The 21225-nt window shown below is 38.7% G+C and overlaps 1 protein-coding gene across 8 annotated transcripts in view; it reads right to left on the bottom strand.

Annotated features, from left to right (window-relative positions):
• Window positions 1-21225, bottom strand: part of LOC136849144 (uncharacterized) — an 85754-nt gene that overhangs the window by 28662 nt on the left and 35867 nt on the right. For 2 of the 8 annotated variants that reach the window (XM_067122217.1, XM_067122213.1), the window contains 2 exons: window positions 13091-13195; window positions 6716-6865 (listed from right to left, as the gene is read on the bottom strand). The exons of 2 other annotated variants lie outside the window; for them this stretch is intronic. The gene's annotated coding sequence lies outside the window, so the exon portion shown is untranslated. Of the gene's footprint in view, window positions 1-6715; window positions 6866-9550; window positions 9681-13090; window positions 13196-21225 lie in introns of all 8 variants that reach the window. 4 more of the 8 variants (XM_067122218.1, XM_067122214.1, XM_067122215.1 and 1 more) reach the window with 2 other exon arrangements.

Genomic DNA, 21225 nt, shown 5'->3' with positions numbered 1-21225 from the left:
ACCACCAGCAATTCCAGTATGACTAGAAAAAATTGATTTATCGTCCGCAGTCTAGGAGTGAGTGAGGGTTGAGAAAAACTGAAGTCTTAAGTGAATGGCTCTGAGCTCTCTGGCATACATGTGAAGGTTTGTTCCCCCAGGGACACGTCCCAGAAACTTCCCGGTTCCCCGAGCAGGCTCCCTCTACTAGAACAAGGAGTGAGAAGCAGTCTAAGACTAGTTTCATGACAAGGGGCTTCTTCCGAAAGTCTAAATTCGGACAGACACCACTGTAGATCTGACTGAAAACCAGGTCTTTGGGAAAAAACCAGCAGAGTCCAGTTATGATTCTCTGTCCCTATTGGTCTTGTGGGACAGGCTGAAGTCCATGGTCAGAAAGGAAGACAAAAGTAAGCTGAGCGAGAACCTCAGAGAAGTCTTATGCTGTAGATGTCGAAGCCTAAATTCTCGCACTGGAAGACCCTGTCTCGTAGGACGGGTCTGAGATACCTTTCGGAGTTTGTATGTGGACATGAAACAAAGTATCCTACATATCCAGGAGCTCCACCCAATTGCCCTGGAGAATGGACAACAGGACTGCTCAGTTGGTCTCTGCAAGCGAACAAACGTAGAACCTCGTGCAGGCTCACAGACAACTAAGTGGACTAGTTGACAACCGTCAATACTTGACAGCCATGGACACATGGCCATCAGGGTGGGATCGACTTTTTAGCATGATAATGTAGTGTGGACTCTATGACACCTCGTACAGACTGACAACATATACAGAACTGTACTTGGTTAAAAACTACTGTAATACAGTACAGTAATACCTCGAACTTGCACGATTCAAGGTGCATGAAATCACAGACACGAATTTTTCATTGGAACCTAACTAATGATCATACACGAGTTTTTCACAGACACACAAACATTTGCGAACACTGAGAAACCCAGCAAAAGTGTTTAATTTTTTATGTAATTTATAAGTTTTCAAGCTTTTATGTGTAAATTAAATAACATTAAATATTATTAAAAGTAATAATTTCTCTCTCTCTTTTAGGGAGATGAATTTTTATGGTACATGTGTACAGGTATGTTTATTTGTATGATGAACTTTTTACCTAATAATAATTACTAATTTTCAAATAATAAGATTAATAAAATTTAATAATAATAAAACTGTAATTACAAAATTCGTATTATTTTGAACTAACAAATTCTTCCCTCGTCTTTTGTAAGAAGGAGGTCGAAGGCAAAAGCTGTCAGACATGTCATTTAACATGACAAGAAGGGGACTGTTGCTAATCAGTGGTCAAATTTTTCTGGTAATTCTGTGTGTGTGTGTGTGTCCATAATAATTCATAAAAAATTTCATTCTTAAGTAAGGACAACTGTTATTTCTCTCTCTCTCTTGTTCGAAGTTAGCCAGCCTACGTATTACAGCACTGTTTCTCTGTATGTCTTTAACTATACAGTAGATAATTTTGAATTGATCTAATTTTACCTGTACCGTTTACAAAGTGTAAATGTACCGTTCTAAAACATACAGACATAGAGCATTTCAGAGCACAGAGCAATCAGAACAAAGAGAAAGTGACAGAATAAAGTTTTTAAACATGAGGTTGAGAAGACTTCTAAAAGTAGATTGGTGGAATGGCAGAGAGAGTCGCACCATTTATTTCTTTTTTTAAGGGTAATGTATTAAGCTAACTTTTAAATGAAAATACAGTAACTTTAATTTCATTTAACAGTTAGTTTAATACTGAATTTCCATCTTTTGATATCTAACGTAAGAATAACTTTCTCTCTCTCCATAATAATTCATAAATAGTATAACTTGATATTTCAAGTGAGGACAATATCTCTCTCTCTCGTGTGTTATTCTCTCAGTCTCCGTAATAATTGATAAATAATTTCACTCTTAAGTAAGGACAACCCTTATCTCTCTCTCTCTCTCTTTCTCTTGTTTATAGTTAGGGCTAACACATATTTTACAACTTATTAATTGACTGTACGTCTTTGCCTGTACAGTAGATACTGTAGTTTAAATTGATCTAATTTGACCTGTATCGTCTACGAAGTGTAAATGTGCTAGTGTTGCAAATACGTTCTAAAACATAGAGACATAATAACTAAGAGTTGTATTAGTCAAAATATAAAGCACTGTTTGTTCATGAAAAAGCATTTCAGAACAAACAGAAAGAGACGCAGAATAAAGTTGTTAAAAAGAGGTTGAGAAGATTCTAAAAATAGATCGGTTGAGAGAGAGAGAGAGAGAAATTATATTCCAAATCTCAGTTTTTATGTCAACCATTTATTTCTCTTTTTTAAGGGAAACGTATTAAGCCAACTTTTAAATGAAATTACAGTAACTTTAATTTCATTTAAAAGTTAACTTAATAATTTGGGAGCATGATTAGGGTCATATTTAGTGTTTAAACTTTAGAAATAAGCATTTATTAGCATTTTTAGAGACCATGCCAAACTTACGCGAAAATTCACCCTGCGCAAGAGGTTCTGGAACCTAACCTCACGTAAGTTCGGAGTACGACTGCATCTAACATGCTATTAGGAACTTGGAAAGTCTATAACATACACAAAAGTCTGACCATGGTAACAATGGTCTTGAACAAACCCAGGAGTGACAACTTCTGCTGCAATCCAACACAATGCTGTAAAAAAAAAACTGAAAAGGAACTAGGCATTCAACTTTGGGAGCCTAGTATGGCTAAAAGAGCCAAGCGCTCTGGAACGTGTTGGACGCTCTGGATTTGGCGCCAGGCACCATAGAGCTGGTGTCAGGACGTCTGAAGATGATCATGCAGTTGGGAATGAGTGCCGCTAGAGAGAGGGTTCATGACGCTTCCTTCTGCCTGGAGCCCAAGAAAAGGTTTCCATAAAAGAATGCTCAGGATGGAAGATATCATCATACTAAAGGAAAAAACAGACTGAGGATATATGCCGTCTGAAAGTAGCTGCAAAGCGATGTCTCTTGGCAACACTTGAGAGGCTCCTATCTTTTTAGCCCCTGCTCCTGATATCAGTCAAGAAAGATCCTTACTTCAAAATCTTGACAAGAACTTCAACCAGGGGGACTAATTCTGTCTAAGCATCAGAGGGAGGGAAGGACAAAAAACACCTGTCTTGCTCCCTTAAAAAACCAAAGTCCAACTCCCAACTCCCTGTAGAGTGACAGCCTTCTTCAGCAAGTTCATAAATTCGTACACAAAGGACAGTGCTTTGAGACAATAATTAATGTCACAAAAGGGAGTAATTCGGCCTGTCTGGAACTCTAGGCAAAGGTGGAACAGGCTCAAAAGAGACAAAACGGCCCGAGAGTAATTGTATGGTACTCAGAGGAGGGAGTCCAATCCTGAAGAAGGATGCCCGATGATCAAAGACTAGAGTTGGCCACTTGAAGAGGCGTTCAATTGTAAATTGCTCTCAAAAAAGAATAACAGTATGTTCTTAGAAGACACAGGCGCCGAGCTAAAGAGAGACTTGTGTCAGCCACCAGTAGGCTGGTGCCAACTGCTTGAGAGCTGGTACTGGAAGCTCTACAAGAAGATGAGCTCTGGCGCGATAAGGCAATCGGACACCATTAGGAACTCAGACACTATCAGGTACTTACGTTCTGCTTGGCACCAATACTGGCGTTTCGCATGCCTCCGGTTGGGGCTCCACTTAGCATGTAGCGACATGGCAGAAGGCCAGTAGAATAAGAAACAGCTCTCCTTTTACCCATATACAGGGGCAAGAATAAGGAAGCATTCTAAGATGAGAATTTTTTTCCCAAGATCTGCCCCAAACCCTTAAATCTGCCTAGAATGACCTTAGTGAATTGAGGTACAAATGAAGGAAGAAATGACTGACCCAGGTTTTCTTCCCTACATGAAACTGTGTCTGGTTTATCCCCTTCAACAAAATAATTCATGAACTTCTCGTTACATAAAACCAATAATTTCCTAAAAGAAGAAATCTTGTCTGTATCTTCATCTGATTCTGCACCATTGCCCACTGCATCAACCACAGGAGGACCCGCAAACTGTGTCCCTGACAACAAGGAAGCAGAAGAGGGCTTAACCGCAGAGCCTAAGACATCAAGATCCTTCAGAACCAGTGCAGAGTACTGCAAGCGAAGGTGGAAAAGCAGCAGTTGGTTCATTCAAAATTAATACTCTGACAACTTCTCACATAGATCACATCTCCTCCTTAGCCGCTGTCAACAAAACAGTTTTATCTGACTCGAAACGCAGACACTTAGGCAGTTGAACATATACCAGTTCAATGAACAAATCGAAGTTCTGATCACGAAAAACTTGAGACACCAAGACAATTCCTGAACCACAGGGGAAGCTAAAGCCAAAACCACAATCCCCGGTTTAAAGGAAGAAACTTGTGCAACTGAAAAAGGTGCCAAAACGCGAGCACGCTTTGCCAGAGAATCTTTAACGAGAGAAGATGAGTCCATAGGTGAAAACTGAGAAGCCTCACAGCCTGCAAAAGCCCGAGAACCTAAAGAACGTTAAACACCTCTCTGAAAGCCCAAATAAGAAGTCACAGGCACATGATGGACAGGAGAGAGAGCAGAGATTAACAGAACATAAGTGTTTAGCAGGCAATAGGCATGTACGCACTAGCCATACAGGTGAAGTAGCGTAGGCGATAGTCTCACAGGCAAAGGTAGCAACGGCAATAGCCACGCATGCGATTGATGCAACGGTGAATGAGTGCAGCGCCCTGCACTCTTACCAACAGAAGAAACCTCCGAAGAAGCAGACTGCACAGGAGAGAGACACAAAGGTGCGAGGTGCAGACCTCCCGCTTAGCTAAAGAAACCCAAGACACCTGGGAAGCGGAAGAAACTCTAGAACCAACTCTGGACACTAAAGGTTCTTTAACAAACATCCTAGACCGCAAATGATCCTTAGCATTACTTATTCACTCTACTAACATTATCAGAAAGAAAAAAGTGTCACTCCTACCAAGATGTCCCGATGCAGTAAAGCTAAATCACGTGAAGCCAACAGGCAACTATTTTTCCTTATTCTACCCGAGTGATCCTTCAGAGAACGAAGCCTGGCGCTTGCACTGAGGCCGCTGACGCCAGACTGAACAGAGGAAGGTGACAATGGGCACAGATCCAAACTGCTCCCTGACATACCCTGGTTCCCTATTGCTCCAGGCAGCAAGGGAGCAAGACGTGATTAGATAGGAACGAGGGCACTGCCCTTTCCTATGACATAGGGGATATACCCGAAACCAACCAAGGACCCAAAAAGGGTAACGCTGATAAAACATTCTGTAAAATTTTGGCCTACTCATTTATCTAGACCTTAAATCCCTAATATCTGACTCAGTTCTATCAACTCTTATGTCCTGAATAGATTGGGAAGCTCTAGTAGAGTAACAGAACGAAGAAAATAAGTAAAGGACTTATCAAAGTTACTAGAAGGGTAAGGAGACAAATCATGCACTTCCTTAGCACAAGACTTATTGGACTTATCCTCGTTTCTTTTGCTGTCTTTTTAAACAATCAGCCTCTCTTCGCTTATGATCTTTCACCAATTTCACCATGAAATCATTGGATGAAGATTCACATATCTGACAATGACCATTCATGTTACACTCGGCGTTTCACATGTACCTCACCAGGGTCAGTGGAACTGAAATAAAGCCTATTATGGCAACCTCATATCTTACAGGTCCTTATTCTGTCATTACCATCCATATCCAAAGAAATTTCAAGAAAATCCACAGACAAACCCAATCATCAACAGAAAACCAAGTACAGGCAGTCCCCGGTTATCAGTGGGGGTTCCATTCTGATGGCATGACAATAAGTGAAAATCGGCGCCTCTGTTAGGTAAGTATTGGCGCCAATACGCGATTATCAGCACTGATAAGCGGAAATCAGTGCCAAAAATTGGTGATTTTCGCTGCTACACAAGCCTTGAAAAATTGGATCGCCAATAACCGGGGACTGCCTGTACATGTAAGTAACACACTGACAAACTCCTACCAAAACCGGCGATAGAACTAGACTGACCGGTTACGGGTGTTTGCGCCTGTCACTCCCCTGATGGGGGTTGCAAATATATTTATCAGAAATTATTTCCCGGTTTACGACGCATGTTCCGGGGTTACGACGCATCGTACACCGATCCGACAGAAGAAATATGGCTCCAAAATGGCAGAATAATGAAAATTTGGAGTTTTTTTATGAAAAACTCAATACAAATGCAGTTTACATCCTTTTCAATACACCCAAAGCATTAAAAGTAAGGTTTTCTTAGGATTTTGGACGATTTTCGACGATTTTTCGGTTTATGACGTGGCGTAAAAACGGAACCCCCGTCGTAAACCGGGGACTGCCTGTACACAGAAAACCGAGTGTTCTCATTATTTTTTGTTTTCAATCTGTTGAACTACCACTGGCACAGAAGTACAAACTATATAATGGAGAGGTAAGGTTCATTTCAAATTTTTTATTTTTTATACAAAGAGCATTTGCATATACTGTATTCCTCTTTCCACTGATAACCTTTCTTTTTAAACTGGCAGACCTTAAACTCTTCCCAGCCATGGGGTTTTGTTAATGAATATATATGCCAGCCAGTAAGGGTTAACACACATTTTACGATACGGTACTACAGTGCATGTCAGGTAACCAAATTCACTTAAATTCTCATCTGAGCTTTAGCAGCACTTTACAAAAAAAATTAAAACTTACCAAATTTGTCTTAAATTAGACTTTAGAACCACATGACCATGAACTATGTAAGTTGTCTCCATTTTCTTTGTGATATATATATTTTCCAACTTTATCTTCTATGGACAATGATGAGAAGTAACTTTAAGATGCCCAATTCCAAACCTCCTCCTGGAAACAATAAAGAACTTTGCTCAAATTAATTACTAAATCCTAGTACATTCTTCCAACAGATTTCATCTTCAATGAGATACAGCCTTTGTTTAATATAAAAGTGAACTAATTAAACTGCATCACTGTATGTAAGATTCTTACCCTTGAGTCTAACCAAAGGTGTTGCTTTAAGTCTGAAGCTGAATGAATTATAGTCAAAATCTCTTCATTTACATTTTATCTCTTTTCTCAGCTTTCTATCTATATTACTGTCAGAAATATGAAACTTTTCTTCCCCCTCACCACAGAAAAAAGGTTCTCCTCCTACTGACCCAAAATGAAACAAGCATATGCTAAAAATGTATGATTTTGATTATGAGAATGGCTACTTTTAACCTTATACTACACTAACTGAAAAAGTCCATGGGGTGAAACAGGGGAAAATATAAGAATAAGTGACAGAAGCAGCAAAGAACAACCACAGGCCAAAGTTAAACACTGAAAATGGTGACTTTCTGACAGTGAGGTTTAAATTACTTGGTTTTATTCCTAACACCTTTCAAGTAAAAGGTGCCAGTCCCTACCCAATAGTACTGAGGGCAACAGATCCTGTAACACTAATTTTTCACATGGAGCCACAAGCAAAAGTTATCCTGTAACATATGATTCATGCAAGTTTTGACGCCATTACTTACCTTGATATGTCTTAGAGCAAAACGCGTCTCTAAAAATGCTTACACCTGAATATTTTAATAGGTTTATCACAAAAAGTGCATTTAGTCATGAAAATATGAAAATACAGTAATCTGTGAATATTTCTCTATGAAAAATACCGCAAATAGGCGAATTTTTTGCAAATAATGTTTATATATGTTCCACAGAGAAATCCACAAGTAGGTGAAGCCGCAAATAAGTGGGGGGTCCACTGAAATGATGGGTTTTGAGATAGTAATGAATCACTAACAGGAACTAGTCTAAGCACTAACTGATGGTGTGGGGAGAGGATTACAGTACTGTACTACTCTAATCCATAGATACATTTCAAAGAAGTGCAATTGATAGCTGACACCTTAAGCAAATTGGAACAGACTCTTCTGGCCATGTGGTCTCTGCATCCCTAGATTTGTAACATGCTCTGGAAAGAGTAGGAGCTCCTTTATTAGGCCTTTTACCACAAGTCTCAATCACAAGCTCCCAAGCTACTGGTCAGTTCTGTTAGACAAAGAAGCATTGCCCAGCAACATTTTCATGGTTTACTGGGACAATATTGAGGTGCATGCATTTCAACTCTTCTCAATCAAGCTAATGTAGGACAAACAGAAGCAGTTCAGCCATGTCCACAGGACGAACTATAACCTCACTTTATCCACAGCAAACCTGGTTCTTGGCCTCTCTTCTGCTTCTGCTGGACCTCTCAAGGATACTTCCATGCTAGCAACAGCTCCTCCTTCACCGTCACCAGAATCCAAGTCTCCTCATTCTCCATGCATGGAGGCTCTACAATAGAGCCTCATCAGAATAGGCTTTTTTTTTATTTTTTGCCAAGCTGTCATCAAAGGTTATCACTCTGTCCTCTCGCGGGTAATCAACAGCAGGGGCACTGACCTGGGGTCTTCCAGTAAGCTTTGTCACCATCAATCTTTTGAAAGGGAAGCTATGCCCAGAGCTCAGAATTCCCATCCTAGGACTTGTCACTGATGTTGCAATGCCATTCAAGTTCAGTGTACAAACCCTTGAGGATAATCCTCTATGGGTTCTTATTCTGTAGACAGCATTCTTAATAACGTAAGGTTCTACTAAGCAACTAAGTAAGTTACATGTTATCTCTAAAGAAGTTTCTAACATAGAGAACTGGAAAAGTATTTGTGACTGGGCTCATGGTGAAGATACAAATAACTTCCTTATTGCTTTGTCATTCTTGCTTGTTCAACTTCAAAACAAGAAAGCAATCAAGGCTTATCCTTATAAGACTAACACTTTTTGAAAGGGGGAACCAGTTGATATTATTCACCAGCAATAGTACAACAGAAGTACCTAGAACATCATTTCATTTTGATTACATCAAGTCATTGTGAAAGCTTATGATAATAGTACTCCTGGTCTCAAAGCAACTAGCTCAAAGGCCAGAGGTCACAAATTTTGGGCTATATCTACATCTGTCCTTTAGAAGAAATATAAAAAATTCTTCAATCAATTCTGCTACATGGGGGTCTCCATATACCTTCTTCCATTTCTAACTTTTGGGCCTGGCTCATACATCCTTTGACCTCTTCAGTTAGCCCTCTTGTATCTGCAGTCTATTTTGTTACTTCCTCTCAAAAGATAGAAAATGCTCCTGACAGTAACTCCCCTCCCTCAAAATCTAAGTCACTCATCACTAAGCAATGTAACCTGGGATCCTTACTTCTATGCTGCAAATGAAGAGTGAGTCCTTCAGTAGTACAAGCTATAATGTTACTTATAATGTACTACCCCACTTCCATGACCCCTTATTAGTCCCCAGAACTCCTGAACTTCAAGAATCAGTTGTTAAATAGTTCACTGGCTTCAAGTCCTTGTGAATTGATGCCCAAATAGCATCTTATCTCCTCCTGCAGAAATAGCTACTCATGCAGCTGTAAAGTGATAGATTTTTAATGCAGAAATCAAGTACAACTTTATAAAAAGAAAATAGGGTTTTTTGGTACAAACCAATCAATTTACATGGTAATTTGCCCTTTCGACAAAGTAGAACTTGCACATTGGTTACACTTAATATCACCATTTTCAGCTGACAAGAGGGACTTGAGAGTCAGGATTTAATGACAAACATGGCTGCTTCTTCTGAACATGTCTGAAAAGGGAGGTGATGCACATGAAAACGATTGTAAAGTGACGGGTTTGTATTGGGAAAAAGTTTTTCTCAAAAAACTTACATTTCAACATTTACATCAACTTTATATAATTTGTAGAATGAAAACTCAAAAGTCTGTTACACAAAGGAATTACTTACAAAATGTTTAAGAGCATAATTAGATATTATTGCAACAGATCCTACAGCAGATAAATAAAAATCGTGTAAATCTATGGCTCTATGTATTATACTTTCTATTATGTATTACTGATCATGTTCTGGGGTAGATAAGTTCTTTGGATAGAAAGTATAAGTATGTACAAGTTAAGTTAAGTATACCTTAGTTTAACCATACCACTGAGCTGATTAACAGCTCTCCTAGGGCTGGCCCGAAGGATTAGATTTATTTTACGTGGCTAAGAACCAATTGGTTACCTAGCAACAGGACCTACAGCTTATTGTGGAATCGGAACCATATTATAGTGAGAAATGAATTTCTGTCACCAAAAATAAATTCCTCTTATTCTTCACTGGTCGGTCGGAGATTCGAACTCGCAGCCAGCAGAGTGCTAGCTGAGAACGGAACCCGCTCACCCAACGAGGAGCTAAAAGTATGTACAGATGTGTACTTTACACATAGTAGTGTTGGAGATGTTTGTTCTAATTTGGACTGGTGGTGAATGACTGTTTGTGAAAGTGTTCTTTTATCCAAAGCTTTTTTTGTGAACTATACTTGTACAAGGGAAATAACCCTCCAGATCCTCTACCCATTACCATTGTTGGGGACTTAGAGGATAAAGTCAAGGAGAGCAATGTCCCAGTACATTGATGACATTAGTTATCAAAACCCTGGATACCCTGCACCTGAGCTGTTGACTTAATAGGACTTTTCTTTTTCTCTTGGTAACAATTCCACTTTTTCATTTTTCTATCAAAACAGATTTTCAAAAGATTAACATGATTTGCACAAGAGAAAACCTACACTTGAACTTTGATGGAGGGTGGAGTTAGACAGTATGCCTCTTCTGGAGTACTACCTGATACGGACAAAAGGGGAGAAATTCATGTCAAGCCTTGCCCTAAAAAATGAGTCCAATCTCAATGGACTGACTACCTTAAAGGCACAGATGGTAAGGTGTATATTCCCAGGGCTGCTGCCCTTTTAAAGACCAATTTTACTCCCTGGACAAAGGGAACACCTCCCGAATTAATTTTACTTTTTTAATATTATGAATATGAATTCTCAACCTTCGACTTCTGGTGCACTCTTGATTCTCCCTTTGTATTCTCCCAGTCAAGTACAAAATTAATAGAAAAATTTAAACCCTCCGAGGTAGCCAAAAACAAAAGCTAATTTCAAGCAGGACAACCTTGACCCAGTTGACTGTGAAATCTAGAATATTCTAAACAGGGAAAAAAACTCTTTAAAAGTAACAAAAACAAATCATGAAGGGCAAGATGTTCCACTGAAAAGTAAAATTTTGGGTCAAAATAGAGAAGTAAGACAATGTACCTACACCTTTACAATGCAAAAACTGCTGCAAGTATGGATACACAAAAAAAAGCCATAGCAGCTCCTGGTGTGCATATTGTGGATCAAATGATTACGAAAAGTGCTACTGAGGTAGACCAGCCCATATAACCTGTGGTAAAAACTGACATACAAGATCTAAAAGGTGTTTACATACATTATATATATTTCTATAAATACATGTCACTGTGACAATGTAGTATTCAGCGCATTCCAGTGCATAGATGAATGCCTGATGGTCTGCGGAGCTCAGCAAGGAGTGCTTGAACGAAAGTCACCTTGGATACAGCCCTGGGAACAGAAGTGCCCATCAGCATTTTGTCTTAAATGTTCTAGAAGTTCTGTCCGGTTTAGAACCGCACATGGGTGTGTCATGAAGATGATGTTCATACGTTTGTCGGTAATGAAAAGTGGCTTGCGAGGTAAGTGTTGAGAATTTTGTGAAAAGCCACACATTCGATTTGGAGGAGTCAAGTGAGAAGAACTCTCTGGTACCAAATTCCTTGCTGTGAAGATATTGCTTACAAGTGCTCATGGATGGTCATGCAGCACCATGCATGCTCATGTGTGTCATGTGTAGACACACCTACATGGCCACGCCACTATGGGATGTAGCCACTACAGTGAACTGGTGACAAAAGACATAAATAAAATGGTGACTAATTAGTGATGGGGGGGGGTGAAATGGGAAGAATCCCACTTTTAATTTTGGTGACTGATAAATTGTTTGGGAATACATTTATTTACCTTTTTCCTATTCTTTTTAGGATTTTGCCTATTTACCATGTTTAACCTGTTACTGTATATGTTAGATTTACAGAATAAACTATTTTTGTAGAACCAGGTTTGATTTATACACATTAGATGTAGGTTTAATGAGAGAGACAGAGAGAGCTCACACCTAACAACACTTTTGGGTAAGTCTGTAATTTTTGGTTATTTTCCATGACATATATACAACACAAAGCTAAACATACTTCAAGACAGAACTGGAATGTTCAAAAGAGAAGCTAAACTAGAACTGAAAGAAACCATATTTAGAAAACCATAACCCAAAACAGCAACCAAACTCAAAAAAGAACAAACAAACAATATACAGTATAAAAAAATAAGAACAAAAATTAGATGAAGAAAATATAACCCAAAAGGTAATACAGCATTAATGATGTACTTTCACAAATGGAAGAATTACAAGAAAACAACCAAAATAATGTTGCTGAACGCCACTAAAGACAAGATATTAAAAGCAACTACTCCAAAAGAAAGGTACATAATGCTAATGATCATAATAAAAGGATTTTGACAAAGGAAAAATCTATTTCTGGGGGAAGACCTGTGTCACCCAGTGAAATGGTTCCATTTAGCACGTTTCTAGGTATAAGAATTGCTACATATACCAGAGAAAAAGCTATCTAGAATGCCGGGGTTACCACCCCCGGAGCGACCACCTATAAACGGTGTCGATATACACTAGGGGGGAGCTTAAACCACTATCACAGGCCTTCGTCCTACAGCTATCAAATAAAAGTAAAAAAATACATGAAGACTAGAACTAATGCAGTACCATGAAACAAACAAAATTAGTCCCTTATCACATATAAAACCAATAGAGGTCGCACCTCAAAATAAAGATACAGTGAACCCCCCATATTCGCGGGGGATGCGTCCCACACTCCCCCCCCCGCGAATAGGTCAAATCCGCGAATGCTTAAAACCCCTCTAAAAACACTTAGAACTTCCCATTTTGATAGCTTAAACCAAGAAAAACCCTGTAAAAATTCTTATACCTGGGTATTTTAATAGTTTTATCACAAAAAGTGCATTTATTCATGAAAATTATATGAAAATACATTAGTGAATATTTCTCAGTGAAAAATACCGTGAATGGGCGAATTTTCCGCGAATGATGGCTAGATATGTTCCACAGAGAAACCTGCGAATGCGTGAGTCCACGAACCATGAGAAAGCGAATAAGGGGGGTTTACTGTATACCAAAAGAAAAAGAAAACATAGATTAAAACAAGATGATGTAATCAAAACATCACCAGTACTTATCGTAACAAAAATTCATAGACAAGAACATAACAAAAGACAGCCTATTAAAATACAATAAGAAAATTAATAAAATATATAGGAAAAGACAAACATCTGACATAGAAACGCATAAAAAGGATGCATGTGTATCAACCATTTGATGTACTGTATTAAAAAGAAAAACAAAAATGCTGCAGATAAAATTCTCAAAATTCAAATGAAAGATAAAAAACTAGTAATATAGCAGTTAAACCCGAAGAGTACTAAACTAGTTAAAAAAAAAAAAAAAACGAAATCTTTAAGGAACAAGAAAAAAAAACTCCAGATAACCCAGCCAGTGGGGATACAAGCAGTCCAGCTTGCTGCCGGTCTCAAGCCCTGATAAATGGCGAGAGTTGCTGCATGGCCTAGCCAACTGAGTATGAAAACTGTGGCAAAAACTGAATAATGAATCTTGAGTCAATAATACCCCCGTAAGTGACGCGCTGCAGTATCCTCTAGCAGCAGTGAGAAATATGCAAAGGGTACCGCAGAAGTCACAACTGCAGCTAAAGAAGTTAGTGAGGAGAAAGGATTGGAAAAAGAAAGGAAAGATGAGAATTGGAAATTGGAATGTTAGTAGCCCCACAGGAAAGGGAAGAGAGTTGGATGATGTCAAGCAGAGAAAGAAAATTATCATTCTATGTATACAAGAGACCAAATGGAAGGGAAAAGTGCAAGAAAGTTTGGAGAAGGATATAAAGTTTACTACACAGGGGAAGATGTAAGGAGAAATATGTCACAGAGGTCCAGTGTATGAAGTGACATTCACGTACTGTAGTGGGGGCTGTAAAGAGATTTTGACGAGTTGGGGACCGACTGGACAAAAGCACAAATTTTTGTGTATGTAATCTTTAGACCACCTACTTCTGATTTGAGACTGGTGCCAAAAAATTTATCCAGTGGAACACCCTTTTTTCCCCACATATTCGCGGCAAGTTTATCGAAAACGTACACGGTAAAATCCTACTGATAACGTTGCCTGAGGTAGATCCGACCATAGCATCTTTATTGTACCCTATTCACATTGTTTAGGTTCTGTAATATGAAAGGTAGAACATTTTACTTAAAATCTGAAGTGTGAGATGGCCAACTTTGAAGTAAAATAAAAAAACACCATTGATAAAAACATACGTATTGCATTATGTTGTGGGAATGCTCTTGGCATACACTACAATTAAGAAATGTGCCAGCTGTTGCAATAAATGAGTCCAAAGTGGAAGTTTCAGTGCCTCCAGATGCATCTCAGAGAATTGTAGGAGATATAGTGACAGCAATGAAGCAGGAGTGCAACTGGATCTGTACAGCACTAGAATCACGTCACATCCACGGCCAACCGAACTGGAACGGTGATCTTGGTCCCTCCTCGGAGATCATGAATGAGAAAGATAATGAGACGACAAGTGGTGAGGCTGTAGACCCGACTTATCTGGAGTATAGTAACTGCACGTACGTGACCCTCTTCACGGACGTGTCTAGGAACAGGGCTGCGAGAACTGGAACGACAATCACCAACCCTCCTGAGAGAGTGTGAATGAGAATAATGGACAGATGAACAGCTATGTGGACTTCTAGTACGAGGGAGTCTATCAGTGCGGACATGAGAGCTAGTACAAGATACCATGTCTCTCGCAAGTGAACATGAACGAGGAGACAAAGGCTGATGTTGGGTGCACATACGCGTAGGTGTGGCACTCTCTACGTGTGAGGGAGAGCTGCAGGAGCTGGGCAGAAGCTGATCTTTAGAAGACTTCTCAATATGGGACTTCTTGATAGAGCCTTATCATCTTTCCTATGAACCTGAGCAGGACGATCAGAGGCAGATGAAACCAATAAAAGGATTTCTCTTGGAGGAAACCTGTCTGGAACGGCCTATCAAAGATGGAGAGATGACTGGACATGACACCTCAACATCAGAAACACAGCTGTGAGCAGGACAAGGAGAACTACATACGTGGTCAAAAGATAATGGAGAGGGAGATACTGAGATGGTCCTATGACTTTTCTTGCAAGGAGCAGCGACAAAGTCCTTAATCCTCCAACGTCTGATGGGAGAAGACCAGGCAGACGAAGATGACGGCAAAGATGGAGACGGAGGCCTGTGATGTTTCCCCCTTCACGACACGTCCGTAACTCTCTCAGAAAGCAAAGTCAACTCTGTCTATAACTGCTTGAACAAAAGTCTGAAGGCAGAGCAGGGGCAGAAGTAGACCCAAAACGCTGAGCAGAGCACACTGCTGACAGATGAGACTTCACAGGAACCATAGCTCTGGGCAAAGATGAGGGGAGAGCCTTAGAACCAGTAGTTGACAAGGCAGTTGAGACGGGAAAGTGAGAAGACATCTCCACTGTGGATGTTGACCCAAAATGCTGCGTGGAGTACACCGTTGACAGATGAGGCGTCACAGGTACCGAAGCTCTAGGCAAGGCAGCGGGTACAGCAGGTCTGGAAACAGTCATGGCGGCCAAAATGGGAACGCAAGAAGACATGAGTGGGACAACGGGCTACCCAAATGTTCGACATCTTCTGCGCATCAGCTCCTGAAACAGAGGGAAATGGTAGTGCTGCCTCCTCCTACACGATGATGAGGGGGGGGGAAGCAAATGAGATAATATAAGCAATCAAACCAAAGACTACACGGGCAAAAAGAGAAGGAAAACACTGGCTTCAGTAGGAAGGGCAGCAGCATGTCCTACCAGCAAGGCGGTAAGGAAGAAACTGAATGTGTCATGGCATCGTGGGTGAGAGAAGGTTATCTGATGCCTCCTCTCTCATCCCATTGGCTGAACCCCGTTGTCACCAGTTCCTTGCACTACAACTTTAGATGTTTTTTACTGGTTTTCAGCTGGCACTAGAAGAATTTATCCTTACATTAGGACCACGGTTTGTTCTGCATATGAACAAACCATATTTGTTTCAATGTGTAAGCATGTGCTCTGAAATTCTATAATTTGTGGTTAAAAGAAGTACAGTTTCCTCAGCATACTACTTACAAACCCCATGAGTTTGAAACATCACTGTTTACTACAGTGCATGTAATGGGATTTAGAGACTGTGACTCAGAATAATGTCCCAGTCACCTCAACTACACTGGGACCTCATTTAGCTTTACCTCATCATCTTCATGGTAATGATTACACAAAATTTACAGACCATTATCCAGTACAGATTGGTATTTTGACGGATACATATGGTTTTCAAAATTTTTCTAGTCAAAATTAGGGTGTTTTTTTGAGGTTGGAGCACCCTCAACAATAGAAATACAGAATATATTTCAATCTGTGCATGTGTATGCATACAAGTGTGCATTGCATTAAGGTAAACTATGCACTTACTAAGTGCTTGGCGTTTCATAACCCAAGTTTACAAAAAAAAAAAGGCCAAAAGATGTTTATAGTCTTTGTCTTTATACTGTGTGAGTCGTGTATTTTCTATATCTTTCAAGCATACTGAAATGAGCTACATTATTGTTAGGCTATATTGTACAGCACTGTATTGTATATATTCTTGGCAGTACTGTACTGTATTTCATTTCACAATATCTCTGGAATTGCACGATAAGTAAATTAATATTTTAAGCTGAATAATTATTACAAAATACAGTACTGGTTAGGATAGTGTATCTATTACATTATAGGGAATTGCTGTAATTATAAGTGATGAGAGTTGGCTTCAGGGTATCACATACACTGAATGTGTATTCGTTACTTAACAGATTTTGTTACTTGTTGGAAGGGAAGATCCCTGACATGTTCATTAAGTTGAGCTGCCAATTTAATGTAATGTGTTTTTAGTCCTATTCCTTAGTCTGAAATCACACTTAACATATGACTACAGTAATTGCAGTAACGTCTCTCAGGTTCAAACATCATCAGATTATCAGATGAGTGACTTTTCCATCAAAGTTCCCATTATATTAGCTTCATATATTAACTCCAAACCAAGCCACGATGCCTTTCCCTATTTATCCATACAGAAAATATTAAGGTTTCAAATGTGAGGAGTATTTAACATCAAACCTAAGAATAAAATCACTACTGCCTTTACAGTATACAGTATATCAATATTGGAGACATGATGCAAGTGCATCAAACCTTAACAATAAAATGAACTTTTACACTAGATACAGGGGATGAGTTATGAGAGTACTTTTCTACAACAGGTATTACACAAATAAAATATTCCTTCTAAAGCATAACATACTTTATTGTGCCATTTCAGTCAAAATGACTGGCTACATATTCATTCTCATAGGCTTAACATCCAGATGTAACAGGTTTCTTCTAAATTGTAAAGTCAAAGGTTGACACACTAAATCCATTAATTAATTACAAGAGCCTCATAGATTTTTCATGCTAATTGCAATATACATTTAGCAGCCTTTTTCAATACATAAAAAGCATTATAACACAAGTTTATGCTACTGCAGACTACTAGCCACAATATAAGCAGATAAAAAGCTTAAGAAGGATCTAACACTATTTGGCTTCACTGAACAAGCTAATTTTTAAATGTCTACAAGAGGTATTTTTCTGCTAAAAGCTGTCTGCCTAATTTCCCACTAAGTTCCTACAGTTTTAAAATAAAGTACATGTACAAATATATGCACAAAAATCAGGTTAAACTTTTATATCAAGATCCATCATCTCATTCTAACTTATTTTCTAAATCTTAACTGAATACTGCTGATCTATGCTGACTACATATTAAATATGGAAAAAGCTACAATAATGTTACACACAAATCTAAAACAGTAAAGGTGTTAGGTAGATTTTCCTTACTGCGCTCCTCTGAGGAGCACCTAAGTACTATAAAAATTATAATCTGACATGCAAATTTCAGCACATCAAATTGCTTGAACCTTTCTCTATTTTCTAAATGTGAAATGCTCTTTGTGTTACATTTCCATTTTTTGCATCCTTGAACTCTTGACTCATTTAATTTCTTTTAGCAACGACACACAGAATTTCAATGTGTGCACAATACAAAATGTGTATAAATCTACATTGAAAAAATATAAAATCATCTGATAGATCTACTTATAACAACTGTAAATAAATTTGAACTTTCCATTTATGGTCACATAGCAGTACTTAACCTCAGTGCTGTAACTTCTTTAACACTCTGATGAGCAATTAGCCTCTATGTCTTCTGGAATGTATAGATTATCTTGCTCTTTTTCCAGTGAGAATATAGTACCATTTCCAACATTACCAGATTCATCACTAAAAATACAACCTTCACTGAAACTGGAAAAATCTATGCTCTCACTCACACTATCCATCTCTCCAGTAAAAACAAGATCTTCTCCTGCATTTTTCTCCATCAAATCAAAGTCATTAAGCAGAAATTCTTCAGACAACAAATCTTCATAGTCTTCTTCAATGTCATCAACGAGTTCTTCTTTAATATCAATTGCCATATCTTCAACCGAAAATTCCTTTTCTTCTTTTAAATATTTATTTGTACAGTTATCCTCTAACCTTACAGGCTCCACAGACAGGATACCATCATCTTCATTAGTTTCAACGGCACACTCATAAATCTCTTCTTCACACTCTCCAGCAAAGAGAGAGCTTTCCCTCATATGAAACATCATGTGGGCTTTTAGGGAAGTATCATAAATAAAACCTTTATCACATATTGAGCACTTGTACGGTAAGTCTACAGTAATGTCTCGTCCACTCGATGTGAGATTTTTTGGGTGAAACTGGCCAGGATCAGCGGAGTGGATTTCCCTAATATGTTTTCTTAGAGTATAATCCCTCTTGAAAAATTTCTGACATAAAGGGCACTTGAAAGGTTTCTCCTGTGAATGCCTTATCATATGAGAATCTAAATGACTCCCAGATGATGTACCCTTTCCACAGATTGGGCATACAAAACTGCTCTTTCCAAAGAGGGGTCTATTTGTAAGTGCACTGTCATCTTCATCCTCTTCCAAATCACTGTTATTGCAAGGTTTGGGAGAGTCGGTAATGGTTTCTGTGCTGTCAGTGACTGCTTGAACTGCTGGTTTCTCAGCACATACTGTCTCTGAAGCAACAGCATCTGCTGATATCTGGTTTTCACTTCTCAAATCACCCTCGTCTGAATCCTTCTTTTTAGGCTTACTGCGATGAAAAACTTGACAATGCTTTTTTAACGAGGACATTTGAGTGAAAGCTGACCCACAATCTTCACAATTAAACCTCTTCCCAAGTTTATGTGAAACCATATGTCTCTTTAATCTTAGTGCACTTCTTGAACTTTTATGGCAAATTTCACATTTAAAACTTTGCTCTAAATGTACTTCCATGTGTAGTTTAATATATTTCATGTACTTGAAACCTTTACCACAAACAGAACATATGAATGGTTTGGCCTTAGTATTGTCTACAACAGTATTGGCCACAACATAGTCTTTAAGATTTTGTTCAGAACTGATATCATTCCTATTCCCCTGTAAATCTACACCTGAGGATGAAGGAAGTACTTCAGGTGATAACTCTTTTACAGTGAACTTCAAGTCTTCCTCGAACCTCATATCAGAGGAAATTTCCTTCTCACCTTTATGTCTTAAACCCTTTCTTAAAGACAAAGGTGGTGTAGCTGCCTCTATATTTAATCCTTCATTTGTGATGGATTCATCTGTAACAGCTTCATCTTTTTCTTGTATGTTGTACTGACAACTACCCTCACACTTTCCGCCACAAAGGGAACACTTATTTTCAAATTCAGGGTGATGAATCCTCAAATGCTTACGGTAAGATGATCTACTTTTATATTTCTTAATACAAATGACACATCTATTTTTAGACTGCTGCAAATGCATCTTTTGATGCTTTCGAAAACTTTTATGGGTGGGTAGATATTTACCACACATACTGCATGACAAATTCTTGTCCCTTTCTTGGGCTGTAAGTGCCAAATTTGACTTTCCTGAAATAATGTCACTTTTAGTTGTTAGAGAATCACCATCCAATGATATTTCAAAATGAGATGCCAATTTTTCATGGCCCTGTCTGCCAGAATCTACCATTGCATTCTCATGGCTATGAGTGTGTGTCAAGAATTCCCTCTTGTTATAAAAACTTCTACTACAATAAGTACAGTTGAAGTCATTTTCTGAATGTTTAGCCATATGATAGACACACATAGATCTATATTTAAACACTCTACAGCAAAATTTACAAGTTCGTGATTCTAACTTTAGATCATAGTTGTGCTGACTAAAACCGATTCCATTCTCTGAACTGTTGTTCAAATTTGGTGCAAAAGCAGAAGAATTTCTTGAAGGAGAGGCCACATGAAAATCTGATGTTACTGGATTTTCAACTACAGATGGATTTAATGTTATTTACAGATAAATGATCCGGCTCTCCATCAAAATTTTTTAAATCACATCCATTTTGGTAACTTTTACTTAAGCTACTCTTTGTGTGCACATGAACATGACGATCCAAGGCCCACTTTGTCTTGAAAGGTTTGTCACATATACTGCACCTGAATGGTTTACTCACCACAACATCAAGTTCAGGTTTACCATACACTTCTACTTCCCCTCTAGCCCAGTGTCCCCTTATATGGGATACAAAATTCCCTCGATGAGCCATTAGTTTACCACATAACTTACACTCAATCTTCATCTGTCCTGACTTTATTGTCTTGACTGACATATAGTCAAACAGTTCACTCCACTCATTTTTGCCTTTCTCACTTGTCTTGGGTTCCATGGTTGTGTCTATACCTACTTTCCTTGGATCATTCTTATTTTTATGAGACCATAAGTGTACTTTGTAATTTCCCCTATGTCTGAACTTTTTCCTACATATTTTACAACTGTACTGCTTCTCTATAGGTGATACAGAGTCTTCATTATTTTTTAGTGTTTCATCCTCACCATCATGAGACCACGAATGTAACCTGAAAGTTTCAGCATCACTGAATGTTTCCCCACA

This window comes from Macrobrachium rosenbergii, chromosome 20 (assembly GCF_040412425.1).
Source record: "Macrobrachium rosenbergii isolate ZJJX-2024 chromosome 20, ASM4041242v1, whole genome shotgun sequence".
NCBI classification, from domain to species: Eukaryota; Metazoa; Arthropoda; class Malacostraca; order Decapoda; family Palaemonidae; genus Macrobrachium; species Macrobrachium rosenbergii.
This window is presented reverse-complemented; position numbering and strand designations above follow the sequence as displayed.